Genomic DNA, 8,132 nt, shown 5'->3' with positions numbered 1-8,132 from the left:
TTCTTTTGTAAACAGAAAGGTAAGGAATCTGCACAAAAAATGTCCTGGTGAAGATCTGCTTTTCATCATGGTCCGACTGCACAGTAAACAATAGGAATAACTTGTTTTAATAAAGTATGGTGTTGAAATGGTTATCAGCAAGTCCTTTCTACTGGCTTCAAAAGGTATATTTGAATAAGAGAAACCTTTGCCCAAAAGAACACAATTTAAGGTTTAGTCATAGACTTTTCTTCATGACAAGGTCAAGAAGCTTAAAGGTAAAGTTTGGCTTTTATGTATTTGTGCAGGTCTGACTTGTTAGGTTGAGGTACTATGATGAAATAGTCACTTAGTATTTGGAGGGAGACAGGGTTGAGGCAGAGGAGATAACTCTGTAAAATATTTGATCTGGAATGATGTAATTAATTCCTTTATTGTAAGTCCCCATCTTTCCTCTTCTTTTGGATGAAAATGTCCTGGATGCTGTGGACAGAGCCTTTCAAGATGCAAAAACATATTGTTATGATGAGAAAATGTAACAAGAACCAGACTTGTCTGATAGAAAGTGTAGATAAGCTAAGAGCAGATCTGAGCCTGACTCAGGGACAGCAGGCAAATGTTTGGGATAGAAAGTATAAGGAAGCAGGGATAGTCAGTCCAAACAGACTTGAAATGAAAGAGACAGAGATAAATGGAAGAACTATTACCGACACAATAGTTTGCAATTGGAGAATGAGTCCTGAGAGTTGATAACAATTTCAGAGAAACTAATAGTTATTGTTAACGCAAAAGGATTTCCTGGAATCTCAATTTTTCCCTTACAGATAAACAGAGGAACTTTCTAATGATGTTCTATAGCTCTGTCTAATGTGATGTTCTGTGATGGTGGAAAATGACCTGTTCCTCCCAAGACTCTAGCCACTAGACATACATGGTTACCAGATGGGTGAAATATGGAAAGTGTGACCAAGTACCTGGGTTCTAAATTTTATTGATTCTAATGGCCACATGTAGTCAGTGGCTATTTTATAAGGCAGAACACCTCAGCTTTACCTCTTCAGGCTGCTACTTATCATGTTGCTTGCTGAGCTTTGTCATAGGTTAGAAAGAACACTTTTGAGAAAATGTGAGGGCTTTTCCAAGGAATGTAAACTCTTGTCAAATCTGTGATCACACTAAGCCTCTATCTGAATATTTCCTGATTATAGATATTTCACACTCTTCTTACTCACTTTGTGTGCTCAGGATCAGCAAAGGACAAACTCTCCCTTACCCCCAGTGGAAGTATGGGCCAAAGGAAGAGGAAGAGGAGCTCACTAGCAGCAGATTAAAGGACAAGGTTTTAAAACTAAATTAGGTGCATTCTTTGAGTTTCCACCTACTTTGGCCTTTAACAGATTGTTGAATTGCCCAGATTTCATGAAGAGTAGAATATATGGGGATGTATCTCAAGAGCACAGTGCCTGCCTCACAAGTGAGTTCGATATATGTGTTCACTGTTTGATATGCCTAAGTAGAGCAGCATGTTAGCAAAATGGCATTATGTGTAAAAGGACCATGGAGGAGCAAGGTGGTCTAGTTCTAAAGCCTTGACAGAGGTACTAAATAGGATCTAGGGATGGCCTTTAAGGCAAATCATTGTGTGGTAAGACTCAGAGAATGATTAAATTGAATTCAGTGTGGATCCCAATGTGTACTGGACTAGGATGAGGAATTATTTTTAGTGGGTACCTAGGTATTCAATTGCTTTTTACACCTTCAAGATACTTTACTTCACCTTGATAAGGTCAACCAATCAACCAATGCAAATAATCCTTCAGGTTTTCTCTGGCCTCTGCTTTGTTTTCTTTTCTTCAACAACAGTGAATATCAGAGATTAAAGAATTACAGCAATGGAACAGTATATACAATTCTATCAATATCCTTTCCAATTAGATGATTAATTTCTTTATTCTCAACTATTTATAAAAACTCAATTCCTTTAATGATAAATTTAAATTTCACATTTATAATTCATGCTATTTATGAAAGAAAATGTTATTGAAAGCAAAGACAGTATTCTGACCTTGCCACCTTGTGTCTAACATAATCTCATATCCTCTAATGTCTTTTTTGTTGCTCTTTCCATATTTTTTATATACTTTTTGTTCTATAAGGACAGATGTTGAGTACTTATTGCAGCTGTGTTAGTATATTATCTTCAGTACACAGACTAAAAGTAATAGTCTCTAAGTGGTCAATTATTAAATATTCCTATTTATCTATTTACTTATTTATTTAATTTTCACACAGGGTCTAATAATTCAGTTCAGGCTGGCCTTTAACTCACTTTGCTTCCCAGGCCTGCTTCAAACTCAGGGTGCTCCTCCTATCTCATCCTTCCAGGTTCTAGGATTACAGGCATGCACCACCACACGCAGCTAAATATTGTTTTTAACTCATAAATATGTCTTATTTTCACTGTAATCTTTCAGAACTGTTTTTAATGGTATGTGATTACTTTGGATACTTCCATATCTTTATATTTTATTCAAATTCCTGATGAAATATTGTTGATCATTTTATTTAATCAGTCTGTGATATTTCTGGGATTCTGAAAAGGCATCTTAAAGTATTTCATGGAAAGAATTTTTACAGATTATAATACTTATCATTGTTTTATGGGATGATTTCTCCTTCTGCTCTTCAAGAATTTCTAGCATCCTTTATCCTTTCCTGGTTTAAGATCCAAAGAAAGAAGGTAAGCTGAAAATGTTACTTAATGAATCAGTTATTAACCAACTAATAAATCAATTAAGCAATAGGCTTTGAGTCTGTCTTATGTTAAAGTGACACATTGGTGTGATTTGACATTGGTGTGACTGCCTTTGAACCAGAGGCCATGCTATTGTAAAAGTGTAAATCCTATGTGTCCTTTTTCAACACACCTATTTGGTTTAAAAACAAATATAAGACCTACATTCTTTTAAGAACAGAAAATTTCTCCTCTTTTAACAGCTTCCCAAGTACCTGGAGAATTTCATAGCATTAGCAAATATCACAAGAGAGCATAGGACATTTTTTAAAAGTGAGAAAAAGAAACTTTTACTGCTTCAAAAATAGTGGCAAATCCCCTGAACTGGTAAATGAACCATCTGTGTGCTCTGGCACTTGAAAATGTCTGCTTTCTTTTTCATGGTACCAGGTATGTGCCAGTCCTTTTAAATGTCTATCTCGAATATGTGTGTTGCATTTGAAAGTGAGCTCTGGAGACAGAGGGGATGTTTTAAGTAGAATGTGCCTATTTACTTCAAAGCTGTTATCATTCTCATTAGCAGCAACACATTTTATTAACTTGAGTAAGTATAAAAAGTCAGGAGTTTCCTTGCAATAAGGAGGATAACTTGATTGCAACTTGAAAACCTGTCTGTTCCTACTTGGAAACACACTGCCTCAAATCTGAAACATTTTGTTTGAAATACTACAGACATCGGATTGGGAAAATGAAAGGTTCAATTCTGGTGGAGCCCACTTCCCATCCCATGGCCTAGGATTTGCATCTTTGGGAACACCCACATTCTGCCTCTAGTTTCTGCAGAGTCAAGAGAAGGAGCTTGTTGAGTCTTCTGGCTCATTCCAATTTCTCCTTCTTTTCAGTACTGTTTTACTACTTATGAGGTTGATAGAAATACAGAAATCTGAGATAGCAACTCTTCGGGATCACATTTGGTATACAGCATTACACTTTCCTTTATGAATGCAAATCTGTTCATCTTCAAACTTGTTCACTCTCTACATGAGTGTATCAGGGGAGGGAGTGATTATCAGAGCTGGTGAAATGGGATACAGGCTCATCCATGTGATATGTTAGCAAAGCCAAGTTTTTGGGGTTGCCTCTCTTCTGCCCTTGTTCTGGATCCATTGTCCCCAGAAAATGCTGGTATTACCTTTTGACAAGCAATGATCCTTTCAGTTTTGAAGTGGCTCAGGGCCTTTTACTTTGGAGCTGTCCATTTGTCCATTGACCTCCATAGGCTAATTCTACTTAACCTTCAGGCTTCAGCTCAGATATCTCCTTCCTGGAAATGATATCTGTCCTTTACTTATGTCATGTGTATATTGTCTCTAAAAAGAGATTGAGAGAGTTGGAATTTTAAAGCTGGATCAAAAATAAATTATTGTCAGGTATGACAAAGCCTGGAAATTAGCTGCTACCTTTTTTTAACTTTTATTGGTACACATTTATTGTATATAATGATTACCTTTTGTATAGTAATTGGTCCATAAACAAAACACATCTTACTTGTTTTTCATCTTTCTCTTATGCTTCTTCCCTTCCCTTTATGTATGATGAACCCCAAAAGTTAACCTATAATTTATTTTAGATTTTAAAAGAAATCATCCCTGCTTCTGAATGGTATTTAAGACATTATAATGTTTTCAATAATAGCTATTTATCTCTAGTATTGAATTTTTTCTCTTCATATTTCATAATTTTAGCTTCATTGCTTAATAGATTACTTGAACAAATACCCAACACCAAAATTAAAGGGGGAGAAGTTCATTTCAGCTCACATTTTGTGCAGATTTTAGCCCACAGTTGGTTGGCTCTAGGCAGGATGGCATGACAGAGGGACATTACAGAGTAGTTCATGGCATGGCAAGCAGAAGGCAGCAAGCAGCTACCAGGAGGAGCAATGGGAGCAGAAACAGCAGCAAGGCTGCTTCCATCTCTCCTTTAGGTTGTTAGCCTATTGATTGTTGCTACCCATCCCTAGCAGGAGTTTTCCATTATCTACCCTCTTAATTCCAGCATCACACCCTTAATTGAGCTACCTTCAAAAATCCCCTACATGAAGCTCTGGGGGCAGTGGGGGGGAATCTCAGTACAAGCCATCACATTCTTATTTAACTATGTTTTTCTCCTCACATTTTTTATTGCAAATATTATACATTTAGATATAAATATATAAATACAGTATAACAGCTCATTACAAACATCTGGTTAATCATCAGAGACTATTTAATCATTATCTGACTTAAAATATTCTTTTCCATCTGTTTGCATGTACTTTACGTTGTAGTTTAGCTTTGCTTATCCTTGACACTTACATAGATGGAACAATATTTATTGTGTTTGCTTTTTTCATTCAATATTATGTTTGTGAGGCAATAGTTTTTGCATGTAGTTACAGATCACTTCAAAGGGTTATTTGTGATTTCACTATTAATGCAATAATTGTTTGAGTTGCCTCTGGGTACATCATATTGGATAGTTTGGTGTGTATGTGTGTGTGCGCATGTGTGTTTCCTTTTGTATATACATTTTTAACTTCATAGAATCATTGGGTGCTTCTGCCTTAATATTTATAGGAAAGTGACAAACTATTTTATAAAGTGGTTGCATCAATGAACACTCTACCAACAATACAACAGAGCTCCTACTGTTCTGCAGTTTGGCCATGTCTGCATACTAAACTTCAACATTTTGCCCATCCAGTAAGTATGACATGCAGTTTTAATTTTCATATCTATGATTACCAAAGAGGCTTCTGGGCTTTTAGAGGCTTATTTGCCACTTGGATGTTTTCTTTTTTTAAACTGTTTAACCCTTGTCTAACTCTTGGGTTGTCTACTCATTCTTATTGATTTATATGAGGCCTTTGTGTCACAGTGTGATGGGAGAGATGGCGGCCCAATTTCATGCAATCCAAGACCCAGACTCCTTCTAACGCACATGAAGTCCTGCAACACCTCTACTCTGGCATAAAATGAGGCAAAAGGATAAATGAGGCAAAAGGAAGACTGGTTGGGACATTTCATACAAGTCAGCATTATTGTTTATCATTCTGTTCTGCCTACAACCCAAGCACAGATGACAAGTATGTGGTCCCTGGGAAATATGCTCTTTCAATATCCACAGTCAAAAAGACATTGCATTTGAGGGACTCAAAACACTGTCTCAGCCATGTGTCACATGATCATGGTGATATTCTGCTAGATCTCTAAGGGCTTTGTTTATAATTTTTCCTTTTTGTTTTAAAATGCTTAGTCAATTTCAAGTTGATTTGTGTATGGCATGAAGTAGGCATCAACTTCATTAAAAATATTCAGGTGCCAAATTGTTACCACATCATCTTGAAAATATGTACTTTCCCTCATGCACAGTAGCACCTGTTACAGGTCAGGAGTGGACAGTGAATTTCTGGGCTCTCTGTTCTGTTTGATTCCTCTCTGTGATTCTCAGTCTCTATGTCACACACATTACACTGTATGCATATATAACTTTTAAAAATGGGAAACTAAGGGATTAAGGTCTACCTATAGTTTGTTCCTTGGGCCTGGAACAATGTATTTAACTCTTGTCTGTCACATGTCTTTACATTTAGAGGCCAGTGAGCTTGTAAGGTAGTGAATGAGATAGTGTTAATGAAAAGCTCTATTTTATACTAAATAACATGCACAGGGCTTGGACTTATTTCAGTTGATTATACTTTTTCTTTGAAATGGTAAAGCAATTTAATATATTAACTTTCAACATTTTAGAATGTGTCAGTTATGATATTCACTTCTCAGAGTCTGCTACCTAGATGGTATTCTCTTGGGAAAATTATTTAACATTGAAACTTCATAAATAGTTATTTAACATACAAAATATTTAACAAAAGTTTGGTTAAGCTATCTTGTGTTTTTAAAATTTCCTTACCATTTTAGGCCTTGCTCTTCTTTACTCTACTTATTTTCTGGAGGTCTTAATTCCTTTTAAGACTTTGAGTAGTGTTCATCCATATAGACCCATCTTTACACTCTTTGTTGAAGGCCCCTCTCCAATGTTTACTCAGTTGGTTTCCTTTTCTTTCTCTATTTAATGGGGGAAATGATATTTATTGCTTTCATATTTTTAAACAGTCCCCTATGCATCTAACAACCTATCTCTTGATGTTTGTTTTATTCTCTGTCAATGAAACTAAAGCTCACTTTTTTTCCTCACAGTTCCAGTGTTCTTCAACACTTCTGCATTTATTGTTTCCTCTCCCCACAGCCCCAGGTTCCCACCTGCTCCCTCATGAACCATGGGTGGCTCACAAACCCGTTTCAGGAGGCCCATAAGTGATCCGTCAGCTCTCTGCTCCTGCCCTTACAAGTGCTGTGCTCATCAGTGAAGACTTTCATGCTTCCTAGAAACTGAAAGGGCCAAGGTGCACCTCTTCTACACTTTCTCCCTCTACCATGGGAACAAACCTTCTTTAGAGTCTATGCTTTATAACATTACAAATGGGCCATAGCAGAGTAATCTGGATAATAAAAAAGTAGAGTCTACCAAGTGCACTGTACCAACTGGAAGTCCATATTTCATTAGGACATATGAATGGAGCATAAATTTTGTAGTCATAAGCACAGATATACCCAAAACATAATGGTCTTATTTATCTATAAATAATGTCAGACTAAACTGAAAACTCATCCTGGCTTGGTAGCAGACAATCCTACCAGCTCCAGAAAGGTCACAATGGTCAAAGTTGTAGTCTAGCAGGGCCTTAGTAAGGAGGAAGTGATAATTGATTAGCCAAGTTAGGATTCTCCTTTCTACCTGGATTTTTCTCTTCCTCCAGGATGAGAGGGTGTGTGCATTTCCTATGACACACCTCAGCGGTGTGTGGGAAAGTGAGAATGAGCCCTTGATTACCTTCTTCAATTACTGGCCTGTTCTGGGCTGGGGCCCATCTCATAGACTTGGGTCTTTTCTGCCTGTATTTGCATTACCTGCTTCTGGTGTACATGGCTTCCAGGTTCTGCCTTCCCTTGCTCTGTTTTCTCCTGAAACTGCTGTCCTCATACCCCTCATGAATCCCTTTGTACTCTCTTTCCAGTCTGTCTGCCCTTTTGGTGTCTTGTGTTCACATGAACAGAACCATGAAAAAGGAGGTGGACTGGAGGCTTTCCCTGTAGCACTTGGATGCCCAGGTTTCTGCAGGCTTCTGTAAGGTGTCTTCCTTCAGTCTTTGATTCCTCATTGCTTGAAGTACTGCCTTAGTTTGGTGGTAGATAACTTGATTTTCCCAGATCCAAAAATTCACCTATCTTTCTTTCTTTCTTTCTTTCTTTCTTTCTTTCTTTCTTTCTTTCTTTCTTTCTTTCTTTCTTTCTTTCTCTCTCTCTCTCTCTCTCTCTCT

This window comes from Octodon degus, unplaced genomic scaffold, assembly GCF_000260255.1.
Source record: "Octodon degus isolate 3935 unplaced genomic scaffold, OctDeg1.0 scaffold00134, whole genome shotgun sequence".
Taxonomy (NCBI): Eukaryota; Metazoa; Chordata; class Mammalia; order Rodentia; family Octodontidae; genus Octodon; species Octodon degus.
Note: the sequence above shows the minus strand (reverse complement) of the source record.